At 39.1% G+C, this 15,201-nt stretch overlaps 1 protein-coding gene across 2 annotated transcripts in view; it reads right to left on the bottom strand.

Annotated features, from left to right (window-relative positions):
- Positions 1-15,201, bottom strand: part of THSD4 (thrombospondin type 1 domain containing 4) — a 634,788-nt gene that overhangs the window by 565,826 nt on the left and 53,761 nt on the right. The gene's annotated exons all lie outside the window — the stretch shown is intronic.

Below are 15,201 nucleotides of genomic sequence, written 5' to 3'. Positions count from 1 at the left end.
TAGGGAGAGCCAAGAAACAGAGGTGGGAGACAAGGCAGGCTTCAGTTGTGACATTACTACCATGGAAACACCACCAAACCCCTCCCACCACGTTTCAGGTCCTGCAGGAGGCTAATGAGGGACAGGACCTGGGTGGGATCTGGGAGCCTAACTGATCAGAGCACAGACAGGTGCCATTCCAAGGCAGGAGCTGCTGTTTTCTAGAGTCCAGAGGGAGGCGGTGCTGCTCAAGTTGCCATGAGGACAGGCAGTGCTGAGGTTAACAGTGCTGGAGCAGGGCACCTGGGCTTGAGTCCATGCTTCTGCCACTGTAGCTGTAGGCTGGATGTCTCTAAACTGAGGTTTCCTCATCTATAACATGGGGATAAAAATACCTGCCGTAGAGGGTGAAGGTGAAAAACTTAAAAGGCCAATCCTTGAAGCGGATGTGGTTCGAATGGTTGAGCTTCCGCCTACCACATGGGAGGCCCCTGGTTTGGTTCCTGGTGCCTCCTAAAGAAGACAGCGAGCTGGCATGACAGGCAGGCTTGGCAAGCTGATGCAACAAGAGACACACAAGAAGAAAAGCATAATGAGGAACACAACAAAGCAGGGAACAGAGGTTCCCAGTGCCTCCTAAAGAGGACGAGCAAGACCACCAGCTGAGGCGACGGGTAGGTGCAGGCAGCTGATGCAACAAGGTGACTCAACAAGAGACAGGAAGAAAAACAAGATGAGATACACAATAAAAGCAGGGAACAGAGGTGGCTCGGGCAATTAGGCGCCTTCCTCCCATATCAAAGGTCCTAGGTTCAGTTCCTGGTGCCTCCTAAAGAAATAAGGAAGACAAACAGACACAGCAAGTGCAAACCACAAGGGGGTGGGGGGAAATAAATAAAATAAATCTTAAAAAATAAAATAAAAGGCCAGTCCATATGAAGTGCTCCACACAGAGCCTGGCATATGGTGAGCATCCTCTCCATGTTAACCAACCATCAGTGCTCATGTTCAAGACCCGGGACCAAGGCCATAAGGGGCCGCAGAGGAAAATTTTCTCATGTTTGAGTGCTTGTGGCCACCTGCTTCTACTCCATAGAAATAGGAAGTAAATTCCTTAAACTATAAAAGGCTGGCAGCCTCGTCTTCAAGGATAGCCCAGAACAGAAGTATTAGGAGGACTGTGCCCCTTCTTTCTCCTTTCTAGAGAAGCCTAAAGGATTAGATTGAGGCGGTTACTTTAAAGAGGAGCTCCTCCTGCTAAGCAGGCCTTAACAGTAACATCAGAAAGGACCCTGTGGTTCCAAACATGTGGTTTAAGAGGCACAAATGACACGTGACGTGGTGCCACAAAAACAAGCCCAGGGAGGAGAACACGTAACCCAGGGCCTTCCTAGAAGCAGGGAGGAGCCATCGTGCTGTGCTGCCTTTGCAGGCAGATTTGCCAGGGGACATCTGGCAATGTCTGCAGACATTTTTGTTTATCACAACTGGAGGAGGAATCCTCCTGGCATAGAGAGGGTAGACACAAGGGGTGCTGTTAAGTGGCCTACAGGGCAGAGGAAGGCTTCCAATGGCAGAGAATTATCCAGGCCAAAATGCCAAAAGTGTAGAGACTGAGAAACCCTGGTCTAGAGAAATCAGGCTGTGGCAGAAATCATGCCCATGAGACTGGAAGGGAAATGCCTTGATAAGAAGTAGGTCTGAGTAGGTACAATCTAGAGCAGGGCTGGCATTTGTCATAAAAACAACCACCACCAATAACAACACTTATGTGGCATTTACTATGGACCTGGCAATGTTCGAAACACTATATGTGCATGGCATGTAATCCTCAAAACAAGCTATGCAATGGATACTATTATATCCCCATTTTACAGTTGAGAAACCTGAGGCACAGAGAGGTTAAGTGGTTGCCCAAAGTCCAGAATTAATAAGTAGGCAGAACTGGGATATCAACTGGGCAAATGACTTCAGAGTCTAAGCTTTCATTGTAGGTACTCAATATGTGCTTGTTGAGTGAATGGATGAAAAATAAATGAATATGGCTATAAGTAATATGAGGTATCAAATATATAAGAAGCAATAAAAGGGAACACGATTAGGAACAACTTAAAGAACATTGACTTCTCGTCTACTTCTCCAAAATAAGCAAGGACTGGGCGTCCTGTGGTAAGGAAAGAAGATGGCTGGCATGTGAACGCTCCACTTGCCAAATTCCTCTGTCATCAAGAATCAGGTAACATCATCATTAGTAGAGGAAGGTAGATGCTAACATAATGCACAACAGTGACCCAAAGACTGTACTCTGATTCATTTTCTTTTCCAAAGACCAAGATTTGTGGCCTATGTGATAAGTTATTCTGTCTGTCAAACTTTGTTTTAACTGTAATCTAGCCTGGAAACATAAAATAATGGGGGACTTAGAAGTTATTTTAAAAATATCTTTTTATGGTTTGGGTTTTGTGTGTATAAGTGTGGGAGGGAATGGAAATTTTGAGAAAATTTAAAGCATATAAAATATTCATTTTTCTTAGAACCATTTACGGTTCCAAAGTCACTTTGCTTCGGAAGGAACATATAAAAAATCTACTCTGTATAACCTGGCTTGCTTGCAGTTAGATCACATTTGAGATACGCATATTAAGAGTATAGTTCATCCAGACAATGATAACAAATTTATAACCTATTTACTTTGAAATATTGTTACAAATGGAACTACAAACTTCCAAAGGAAGGAATTTATAAACCTGGATGATACATACTTCTGCAAAACAGGCAAAACACTTAGAATAAGAGAAATATTCACAATATAGAAAAACATAGGTTTTCTTTCGCCCCTGAACTTAGTATCAAGCAGGTATCAAATATAATTCTTTTAGGAAATCAGAACAGGGAGTGTCACAGGAAAGAAACACTCAAAGCTCAATGTATATCATTTTTGCCATAAAAAAATATGAGGTGTCTGTCCGGGTTTCCTAAGCTTATATAAACACCAATGTCTGATTCTAGCAAATTCCCTCTTAGTATCTTCACTGACTTCTGAAAATGAAACAAGTGACCCAAGCTTTTTTAGGTCTTTCATGTTGTTCTTGTTGTTTTTTTAATTTAGCCCCACCCCCTTGCCACATGCCTCCTCTCTGTGTCCATTCGCTGTGCATCCTTTGGTGTCTGCTGTCTTCTCTTCTTGTCTTCTCTTTAGGAGGCACTGGGAACTGATCCCAGGACCTTCCTATGTAGGAGAGAGGCGATCAATTGCTTGAGCCACCTGAGCTGCTGATTTCTTGGGTCTCTCATTGTCTTTCTCTGTGTCTCTTATTTGTTGCATCATCTTGTTGCATCAGCTCTCCGCATGGGCCAGCTCTCCACGCAGGCCAGCTCACCTTCACCAGGAGGCCCTGGGAACCGAACCTGAGACCTCCCATATGGTAGACGGGAGCCCAATTGCTTGAGCCACAGCCGCTTCCCTCGTGTTTCATTTTTTTGACTTGGATCTTTCCCACAAGAGAACAACTCCTTTTACAATCTAGGGATGGGGGATCTGGAGCAGGCAAGGGTTAACCAAAGGGACAGGGGCAGGGCCACCATGTTGGTGACAAACTATGATTTCTTCCTGGTCTTCCTGGTACAAGGCACCAGGATAGCTGGCACCAACATGCCCTCTCCACAGGAGGGACCTGGCAGATACCACAAGCCTGGAAGGATGAAAAATCAAACCAAGAGGACAAAGAGGTCCCAAAGGTCTACGTAGGCAGCCCCTGACCATGGTCAAGGAAATCAGTACCACTGGCCAACAAGAATACCCTGGTTCCAGGCAGAGTTGCTTATTTCACGTTTCCCTTTGTGGCACTTACCCACAGGAAATGAGCAAGCTCACAAAAAGTCAGCCATCCAAAGGGGACTACTGGTCCTAAACTGGGACGAGGCCAAGATGCCAGGCTGACCCACTATTCCCCAATGAAATATGTAACGATGTTCTCTTTTGCAACATTTAAAAAGATTTTCCAAGCACAAAGTCCTAAACTTGCTGCTTCATTTGAAATAAAAGCAAATTTGATTTCACTGCCATTGAGTTGAAATCTAAAACATTTGGCACACCATCAATTAGTGAACACTGAAATTCTTCCAGTCTCTAATAAGGTCTTTTTATTTCAATTTCATTTCTCAAAAGTGGAAATACTCTTAATTTTTCAGAAGCAGCCAGTTATATTTATGCCATTAGAAAAAGAAAGCTTGACAAATACCAGCTGGAAAAGAGACAGTGCTTGCTTTAGAATCAGCTCCCAGTTCCATCAGGGCTCAGAGGCTGGACACAACTAATGAGAACGTTCCTTAAACTCGTCTTTGAAGAGCATCTTTGTTTCCTGATAACTCTCAAAGGACAATCCCACACTGCCCCTTCGTGACATCTCCATACTGGCATTTTATTCACAGTACTGTCTTATCATCCTCCTCCCCCTTTTTAAACTGAGGTATAACATACGTAAGTGCAAAAACTAGGCTCATTATAGGTATACAGCTCAAAGAATTTCTATACTTTTAAGACCCAAGGAACCACTACCTAGATCAAGAATATTTCCAACACCCATGCCCCTTCCTAGTCAATACACATGCACCTCCCCAAAAGGAACCACAATTCTGATTTTTTTTCCACCACAGATTAGCTTTACCTGTTTTTGAACTAACTATAAATGTAGTCATACTGTAAGAACTTTTGTGTCTGACTTCTTATGCACAACATAATGACAAATTCATCTGTTGCTTATATTAATAGTTTAATCATTCATTTTTACTAAAGAAGTTGTAGGTTTCAATATTTTATTTTTAACAGCTTGAGGTAGAGTTGATATACAATAAATCATATACTTGAAATATGCATTTAGACAAGTTGACTCATATGTAGACACCCAAGAAGCCATCACGGCAATCAAGATAACCCATATCCGTGACCCCAAAGTTACCCTGGCCCTCAGTAATCCTTCTCTCTCTCCCCTCCTTCTCCATCCCCCACCCCTTCATAGACATTATTAGAGATTAGTTTATATCTCCTAAAAGTTTATGTAAAGGAAAAAATACATTATGTACACTTTGTCTAATTTCTTTCACACAACATAATTATTTTCAGATTCATCCATTTTGTAGTATGTATCAATAGTTCATTCCTTTTTATTGCTGAGCAGTATTTCAATGCATGGGTAAATAACAGTTTGTTTATCCATTCAGCTGTGGATGGACATTTAGGTTGTTTCCAGATTATGGCAAATAAAGCTGCTATGACTATTTATGTACAAGTCTAAATATGGATATATCTTTCCTTTTCTCCTGAGTAAATATCTGAATCATATGGCAAGCATTTATGTAACTTTTAAATAAATTGCCAAATTGTTTTCCAAAGTACTCTACCATTTTTAGATTTCCACCAGCAGTGTCTGAGCGACCAGATCCATCTCCACCAGTACTTGGTAGGATCAGTCTCTGTAATTTTAGCAATACAATAGATCTGTAGTGATATCCCAGTGTGGTTTAAAATTTTATTTCCCTTATTGTTAATGATATTAACCATCTTTTTTTTTTTCTCTCCCCTTCCCCCCCGCCCCAGTTGTCTGTTCTCTGTGTCTATTCACTGCGTGTTCTTTTGTCCGCTTCTGTTGTTGTCAGTGGCACGGGAATCTGTGTTTCGCTTTGTTGTGTCATCTTGCTGTGTCAGCTCTCCATGTGTGCTGTGCCATTCCTGGACAGGCTGCACTTTCTGTCGCGCTGGGCGGCTCTCCTTACAGGGCATACTCCTTGCACGTGGGGCTACCCTACGCGGGGGACACCCCTGTGTGGCACAGCACTCCTTGCATGCATCAGCACTGCGTGTGGGCCAGCTGCACATGGGTCAAGGAGGCCCGGGGTTTGAACCACGGACTTCCCATGTGGTAGACGGATGCCCTAACCACTAGGCCAAGTCTGCTTCCCTTAACCACCTTTTTATGAGCTTGTGTGCCATCTGTGTATCTTCTTTACTGGAGTGTCATTTCAAATCTTTTGCTCACTTAATTTTATTTTCTTAACATTAATTTTTGAGAGTTTATTTTATATTTTGGATTAAACCCTTCATCAAATATATGCTTTGCAAATATTTTCTCTCAGTCTTTGGCTTGCCTTTTCATTCTCTTTAGAGGGTCTTTTGAACAGTGCAAGCTTGCAGCTTTGATAAAGATCAACTTAATCAACTTTTTGTTTTATGGACAATGAGCTTGGTGCTACAGCTAAAAAACAAATGCAACCTAATTCAAGGTCACAAGTATTTTCTCCTTTGTTTTCTTCTAGAAGGCTTAAAGATTTAGGCTTTACATTTAGAACTATGATAAATTTTGAGTCAACTTTCGTATATCATGCAAGGTATGGATCCATGATCACTTTCTTTTTTTGCATATGGATATCCAATCATTCCAGCATCATTTGTCGAAAAGACTATCCTTTCTCCACTAGTTCCTTTGCAGCCCTGTCAAAAATTAGTTGCCCATATATTTGTGTGTCTATTTCTGTTTTCTATTCTGTTCCACTGATCTACCTTTATGCCAATGACATGCTATCTTGATTACTGTACTTTTATAATATAAACAATAGGTAGTATAAGTCTTACCAATTTTGTTCTTTTTGAAATTCATTTTGGCTATTTTAGGTCATCTGCATTTCCATAAGGATTTTAGAATCAGTTTTTCAATTTCTGAAGGAAAAAAAGGCTGCTGGGAATTTGACTGGGATTGTGTTATATCAATAGATCAATGAGTGGAGTTTAGGTATCTTAATATTGAGTTTCTTGATTCATAAACATGGTATATTTCTCCATTTATTTAAGTCTTCTTTAATTTTTCTCAAAATGCTTCATAGTTGTAAGGTCTTTATATAATTTGTCAGATTTATCCCTAAATATTTCATATTTTCATGCTGTTCCTGAGGGAACTGTTTTTTATTTAATTTTTCTATTGTTCACTGGCACTATATATAAATATAATTGATTCTTTGTATATTGACCTTATATCCAACAACCTAGCTAAATCATTTAGTTCTATAATTTTTTTGTAGATTCTATCAGATTTTCTACAGATAATTATATTATCTGTAAGTACATAATTTTAATTCCTCTAATCTGGATACATTTTTATGACCTTTTCTTGCCTGATAGCACTGGCTAGAACTTCTAATATAATGTAGAATAAAGATGGTGACAGCAGACATCCTTGCCTTTTTCCTGGATCTTAGAAGGAAAAATTCAATGTTTCAGCACTAAGTATATTAGCTACAAGTTTTTAGTAGATCTTTATCAGGTTAAACCAAGTTTCCTTCTATTCTTAATTTGCTGAGAATTTTTATCAGGAATGGATGTGGGCTTCTGTCAAATTTTTTTGTTTGTTTATTGAGATGATCCTAAGTATTATTTTTCTTTTTTGTTTTTTTTATTATGAGGAAATACATGGATTCATTTTCAAATGTTAAGCCAACCTTGTATCCCTGGGATAAACTCCATTTAGTTATGATGTATTACCATTTTTTCTGTATTGTAGGACTTAATTTGCTAAATTGTAGTTAGAATTTATGGATCTATGTTCATGGAAGGTATTGGTCTAGTGTTTTCTTATCTTGTAATATCTTTGCTTGGCTTTGGTATCAAGGTACTGCTGGCCTCACAGAATGGGTTGAGATGTATTTCCTCCTTTTCAATTTTCTGAAAGAATTTGTTTAAAATGGACTCATTTCTTCCTTAAACATTTGTTAGAATTCACCAATGATGCCACCTGGGTCTGGTGTTTTCTTTGCAGAAGGCTTTTAACATATTCAATTTCTTTAATTTATATAGAGCTAATCAGGTAATCTATTTTTTTTCCTAAGTGAGCTCTGGTAGTTTGCATCTTTTAAGGAATCTGTCCTTTTCATGTCTATTGTTCAATGTATAGGAATAAAAATTTTCATAATATTTCCGTATTATCCTATTAATATCTGCAGAATATGTAGTGACATCCCTCTCTCATTCCTGATATTGGTAATTTGTGCCTTTGTTCACTGTTCCTGAACACTCCAACTAGAGCGTTATCAATTTTATTGATGTTCTTAAGGATGTTTTATTGATGGTTTTCTCTACCGTTTTTGTTTCTACTTTATTTCTGTTTTGAACTTCATTATTTCCTTTCTTCAATAAGAATCAAGTCTTCTATATCATCATTATTCTCCATGAGTTTTGTCAATATTGGGAAAGTGGCACTGAAATATCCAACTATAAACGTAGACTTGTCTCTTTCTCCTTACAGTTCTATCAAATTTTACTTCAGTAATTTGAAGCTCTATTATTAGGTACATAAAGTTTTAAGATTATTATGGCTTCTTGATGAACTAACTCCTTTATCTTTATGAAATGACCGTCTTTATCCTTAATAATATTCTTTGCTCTGAAATCTGCTTTGTCTGATATTAATATAGTCCCTCAAGCTTTCTTTTGACTAGTATTAGCAAGGTATATCTTTATGCAGCCTTTTATTTTAACATATACTGTCTTTATATTTAAGTGTTTCTTATAGGCAGCATATAGTTACATCTCGGCTTTTTAAAATCCAATCTACCAATTTTTGCCTTTTACTTTGGGTGTTCGGAACATTTACATGTAAAATAATTATTAATAGGGAAGTGGACTTGGTCCAGTGGTTAGGGCATCTGTCTACCACATGGAAGGTCCGTGGTTCAAACCCCAGGCCTCCTTGACCCGTATGGAGCTGGCCCATGTGCAGTGCTGATGCATGCCATGCCATGCAAGGGTGTCCCCCACATAGGGGGGTCCCACGCGCAAGGAGTGCGCCCCATAAGGAGAGCTGCCCAGTGCAAAAGAAAGTGAAGCCTGCTCAAGAATGGTGCCGCACACACGGAGAGCTGACACAACAAGATGACGCAACAAAAAGAAACACAGATTCCCATGCCGCTGACAACAACAGAAGCGGACAAAGAAGAAGATGCAGCAAATAGACACAAAGAACAGACAACTGGGGTGGGGGAAGCGGAGAGAAATAATCTTTTTAAAAAATTATTAATATAGTTATATTTAAGTATTTTGAATTATTTGAATATTTTTATAATTTCATTTTATCTCTTTTTGGCTTATGAGCTGAAAAATCTTTTTTTTTTTTTTAATAAGTTAAGGGTTGGTTTTTTGGTTATTTTATTATTTATTTTTATTTATTTCTCTCCCCTTCCCAGAGCCCCCCCCCCCCAGTTGTCTGCTCTCTGTGTCCACTCACTGTGTGTTCTTCTGTGTCCACTTGTATTCTTTGTCAGTGGCACAGGGAATCTGTGTCTTGTTTCATTGCATCATCCTGCTGCATCAGCTCTCCATGTGTGTGGCACCATTCCTGGGCAGGCTGCACTTTTTTTGCACTGGGAGTCTCTCCTTACGGGGAGCCCTCCTTGTGTGTGGGGCCCCCCTACGCAGGGGAGACCCCTGCGTGGCACAGTGCTCCTTGCGTACATCAGGACTGAGTGTGGGCCAGCTTACCATATGGGTCAGGAGGCCCTGGTTTTGAACCCTGGACCTCCCATGTGGTAGGTGGACACTCTATCCATTGGGCCAAATCCGCTTCCCTGAAATTCTATGTTCTGTTATTTTAATGGTTACTTTAGGATTTATAGTATATATCTATAACAACTACAGTCTATTTTACCATTTTACATTTAGTATAACAACCTAACAATATTATAGTGCCTTTTATGCTATTACAGCTTTTCATTTTAGCTATAAGTATGTTATAAATCCCATGTTATTATTTTTTTTGTTTGTTTAAAGGGTCAATGTTTAAAAGAGATTTAAATAACAAGAAAAAATGTTTTATATTTATGAATGTAGTTATCATTTCTAGTATATTTCATTCCTTTGCGTTGATCCTTATTTCCATCTGATATCATTTTCCTTCTGCTTAAAGGACTTCCTTTAACCACTCTAATCGTATGGGTCTACTCTACTTATAACATTTATATGTTTGAAAATATAGTTATTTTACCTTCATTTTTGAAAGATATTTTTGCTGGGTATAGAAGTCTAGGCTGACAGTTTTATTCTTTCAACACTTCATTGATCATTGCAAGGATTCACATTTTGGTTTTATTGATTTTCTCTATTGTTTTTCTACTCTCTATTTCATTTATCCATACTCTAACCTTTTTTTTTAAGATTTATTTTTATTTATTTCTCTCCCCTCCCCACCCCATCCCCCATTTTCTGCTCTCTTGTGTCCATTCGCTGTGTGTTCTTCTGTGTCCACTTGCATTCTCAGAGGCACTGGGAATCTGTGTCTCTTTTTTGTTGCATCCTCTGGCTGCATCAGCTCTCAGTGTGTGAGGCGCCACTCCTGGGCAGGCTGCACTTTTTTTTGCATAGGGTGGCTCTCCTTGCGTGGCGCGGTCCTTGAGCACAGGGGTCCCTTACGTGGGGGACACCCCTGAGTGGCATGGCACTCCTTGCATGCAGCAGCACTGCATGTGGGACAGCTCACCACACAGGACAGGAGGCCCTGGGTTCAAACCTGGACCTCCTATACAGTAGGCAGATGCTCTATCAATTGAGCCACATCCGCTTCCCACTCTAACCTTTATTATATCCTTTCCTCTGCTCACTTTGGGTTTGGTTTGCTTTTCCTTTCTATTTTCTCCAGGTTTGAGGTTAGAAAACTGATATGATATCTTTTACTGTCTAATGTCCAGAGTGTTTAAAATTATGCTGTCAAATATATTATTCAGAGTTTTTTGTCGTTGTTTCAAAGGAGATAGTAAATCTGCTCCCTGTTGCTGTACCTTGGCCATTTTGTTATTCTTTCAGGTTGGGGGATAATCTGAACCCTGTTGCTCTATCTTGACTGAAATGTAAATCTATTTTTTTTTTCTAGTTGCTTGGTGTTCTCTTTTATGAATATACCATACCTAATTTTCTCATTTGCCTGATGATGGACTTTTGGGTTGGTTCCATTTTGGAGATACTGTAAATGAAACTGCTACAAAAATTCTTATCCATGTGTTCTGGTGGATATATACACTCAGTTCTCTTGGATAAATACTTAGCAAAATAACAAGGTCACAGAATAGGCATATGTGTAACTTTAAGACATACTTCCAAATGCCTTTCCCAAAGTGGTTGTGCCATTTTTAATTACTACCACCAATGTAGAAAGTTCCAGTTGCTCTACATCCTCCCAAGCACTTGGTACTGTCAGTATTTCTTCATTTTGGCCATTCTGGTGCTATCTTATTGAGATTTTAATTTGAATTTCTCTCCAGACTAAAGATTTTGATTGAGCATATTTTTATATGCTTATTGACTATTTGGATATCCTCTTGTGCGAAGTGCCTGTTTGCCTGGTCAACACTTTTGTCCATTTAAAAATTGGATTGCTTAACTTTTTAAAGGATATGTACATTTATACACAAATGATTTAAGTTGTTTAGATATGAATCTTTGTCAAATATATTACTGTGAACATCTTCCCCTTCTTTTTTTTTTTTTTAAAGATTTATTTATTTATTTAATCCCCTCCTCCCCCAGGTGACTGTTCTCTGTGTCTATTTGCTGCACCTTGTTTCTTTGTCCGCTTCTGTTGTCATCAGCCGCACGGGAAGTGTGGGCGGCGCCATTCCTGGGCAGGCTGCACTTTCGTTCGCGCTGGGCGGCTCTCCTTACGGGGCGCCCTCCTTGCGCGTGGGGCCCCCCTACTCGGGGGACACCCCTGCGTGGCAGGGCACTCCTTGCGCGCATCAGCACTGCACATGGGCCAGCTCCACACGGGTCAAGGAGGCCCGGGGTTTGAACCGCAGACCTCCCATGTGGTAGACGGACGCCCTAACCACTGGGCCAAGTCCGTTTCCTCTTCCCCTTCTTTATGACTTATCATTTCACTGATTTTTATGGTATATTTTGATAAACAAAAAGTTCTAAAGTTTAATATAGTTCATCATTTCTTCTTTTATGGTGTTTTTTGTGCCTTATTTAAGAAGTCTTTGCCTACCCCAAATCATGAAAAAATTCTCACATGCTTTCTTCTAGAAACATTACTGTTTTTTCCTTTCTTTTTCTTGAATACAGCAACAATATAAGAATCTTTTATGCAACCTAAAACTTCTTCTAGTCCTTCTCTAGGCTTTCTGTTCAATATCCAACTACATGACATAGTCAAGAGGCAACTTGAAATCATTGACTGTACATCCTACTGCAGTCACAATGGGCTCTAAACCCATCACGAGGTCTCTGCTGTTCTCATTATGACCTGCTTATCAGTGAGCAAAACAAATATTTTACTTCGCCCTTACTTCACTCTGTAGTGTCTCTGGTTTCTTTGTTTGAAAGTTTCTATAAATAACAGGTTGAAGAGTGGTTCCCCCTGGCTGGTGGCCCTAGAGTGAGTTTTTATCTCCTTCTTCTAGTTTTTCCAAATTTCCTATAATAAACATGCATATTTTTAATGAAAAGTAAACCTTAAAAATATACAAGGTGAACAGTTGTGGATAAATTGCATGTGTTTGTCTTTCCATTTGTAGGTGTTAAAAGATACGGTGTTTCACAATTCTTTCCTGCAGAGATCATATTGACCATACACATTATAACCTGCACCGCAGCTTACTCAGAGAATGTCTGTTGTACAGGCAGAAGAACAATTTCATTAATTTAAAAGCTTTCTACAGTACACATTTTTTCCCTTCCAACCAACATATTGTTTTTATCAAAGTCTTAGTCTAGTTTTTCCTGCTCTTGGACTCATCTTGTCTGCAAATGAAGCCACAGAAAGTTTCAAAAATATAATAATTTCTCAAGTATCATTAGATAATTACCAAGAATGGAGGTTGAGTAATCCTTTGTGGTACTGTCCATGTTGTAGAAGGAAGGGATATCTCTGGATAGAAATATCTGGAAGGAGCTACTTATACTCTCTGCACTAGGGTTTCTTTTCCTGAACTATTATGGGACAGTTTTACAGAGATGTATCCCGTCACTCGAGCAGTATTTAGAAATGCATATTTTACTTGACAGCATTTACAAATTATGTCTTTTCCTCAGAACAACTTATGCTGTAGAAATGCTTCCATATGCTAAAGTTGGACATGCCATTATAAAGAGAAAGAAAAAATACATCTTTTAGTGGCTAGTTTTCATATACATACTAAACTACAATACGCACAAATTAGTAATGCTGTCCCTTAAGAATTTACCATAAATGTTTTTCTAATTCTTTCTGCTGCTCCCAGCTAAGGTCTGGGAGCAGATTTTGCCATAAAACAATGGGTCAGCAGGAATTCAAGTATGATTTATCTAAGTAATGAAAACAATTTGATATAGCAATCATGATTCTTATGTTTTAACGAAGAAATATATGTATTTTTCCTAAATACTTTGTATTCCTGAAAGTCCCAGGAGGAGACAACCTCTAACTTCCAATTCCAAACTACATATCTTTGCAGCTAACTCTTCCCTATCCTAACTTTTGAGCAGAGGTAGCCCAAGGGCCAAATCCAGCCCATCATCTGTTTTTGTAAAAAAAATTTACAAAATTTTATTTACAAAAAAAGATGCTCATTTGTTTATGTATTGTCTATGGCCACTTTTGCACTTTATCAGCAGAGTTGAGTGGTTGCAACAGAGACAACATAGGCCATAAAGCTTAAAATACCTTTACGGAAAAGATTTGCTGACCCCTGCTTTACAGTGTCTCCTTCTTTCTTCTCTTGTCAGGATGAACGGATGCTACTATTGCCAATACTGCTGCTGCTGCCAGGCTGTCACTAAGATGACAGCCACAGCTCTGCAAAGCTCCAATAAAACATCAGCAAGAACAAATTCACCACCCAAGAAAGCACTGAATTCTTTCTCCCCGTGGGTAAATAGTGACAACCCTGGCAGCCAAAATGTACATATTTATTATATTTGAGAACTATTCTAAAATGAATGTCCTCTAAGTAAAGTATTCTAGAAGTTATTTTGAAAAAATTTTTATAAAAACTATGAACTGCTAACTTTTAATTACATGAAGGTACCATATATACCAAGATATGATACTTTTTGCTAATTTTTTAAAAACTCAACATACTAAAGCAACTCATAAACCTCTTTTAAAACATTTCTTGAAACAAACCTTTTAGGAAGGGTGAAGGAAATACCTATTTGGGAACCTTTTGTTCATGCTATGCATATATCATTCAGTCTAACTTTTGAAAAAATTAAGGGAGATAGCAAAATAAATTATTTATAAAATATTTTCAACTATAATGGTCCATTTGAGCAACAACAACAAAAAAGAACACTAGTAGACTAATTCAACTATTAGGATTAACAACACCAATAATTCAAAACCAATAATAAATAATAAAACTCAATGCAGAAAACAGACAGTTGTCCCTTTTGATTCTTGGACTTATGAATGAACGCAGTGCAGCAAGGGGGTATATATTTCCAAGTGAATCCAACAAAATAATGCTATTCAGACATTCAACAACTATTTTATTGAGCACCTACAACATTCTGGACTCTATTCCAAGAGCCAGGAATAGGACAATGACCAAGAGAGGTACAAGTCCACTTTCAATGAACTGCCATCCTAGAGGAGATACAGTACAATACCTGGCCCAGAAAAACAGCCAGAATATAATATAATCCACAGACTAAAAGAAACTAGACTAAACAAACAAGAAGCACTTTCATTAAAATTCAAGAAGTGCCTCCAAGAAGGGCCATATCTAGGTAAACCAGTACACATAGCCTCTTTTCTCAGCCCCCTTTCTCTCCCAGACTTCACCTACCAAAACCATGTTTCAGGCAAAGATCCAACAAACACATTCACACTTAGATACAAATGCATGATCTATTATTCCTCTCAAGGGTGTCTGCATTTCATTACAAGCAGACATGGGAGCTCCTAAGTAGCAGAAAAAGATTTTAGGAACTTTCCCAGAGTTTCTAGAGTCTTATCATACATCTATTTCTAAGGAAACATTCATCAAGCACCTGCTCTTTTGCAGGACAGGATTAGGATTATATAGGCAACAGCTATGTGTCCATTGAAACACACAGAAGTTCGATACTGTTTGCCCCTCCAAATGCTCTGTCCACCTTCTCCACCCAGCACTGTGGCCCTTGGGGCTGGCCTTGGGGCATGGCATCAAGGCTTCTTGTCTTCTGCTTGGATTCAGCCAAAGAGTCAGCCGCAGGAGATGGAGGGT

This window comes from Dasypus novemcinctus, chromosome 3 (assembly GCF_030445035.2).
Source record: "Dasypus novemcinctus isolate mDasNov1 chromosome 3, mDasNov1.1.hap2, whole genome shotgun sequence".
NCBI lineage: Eukaryota > Metazoa > Chordata > Mammalia > Cingulata > Dasypodidae > Dasypus > Dasypus novemcinctus.
This window is presented reverse-complemented; position numbering and strand designations above follow the sequence as displayed.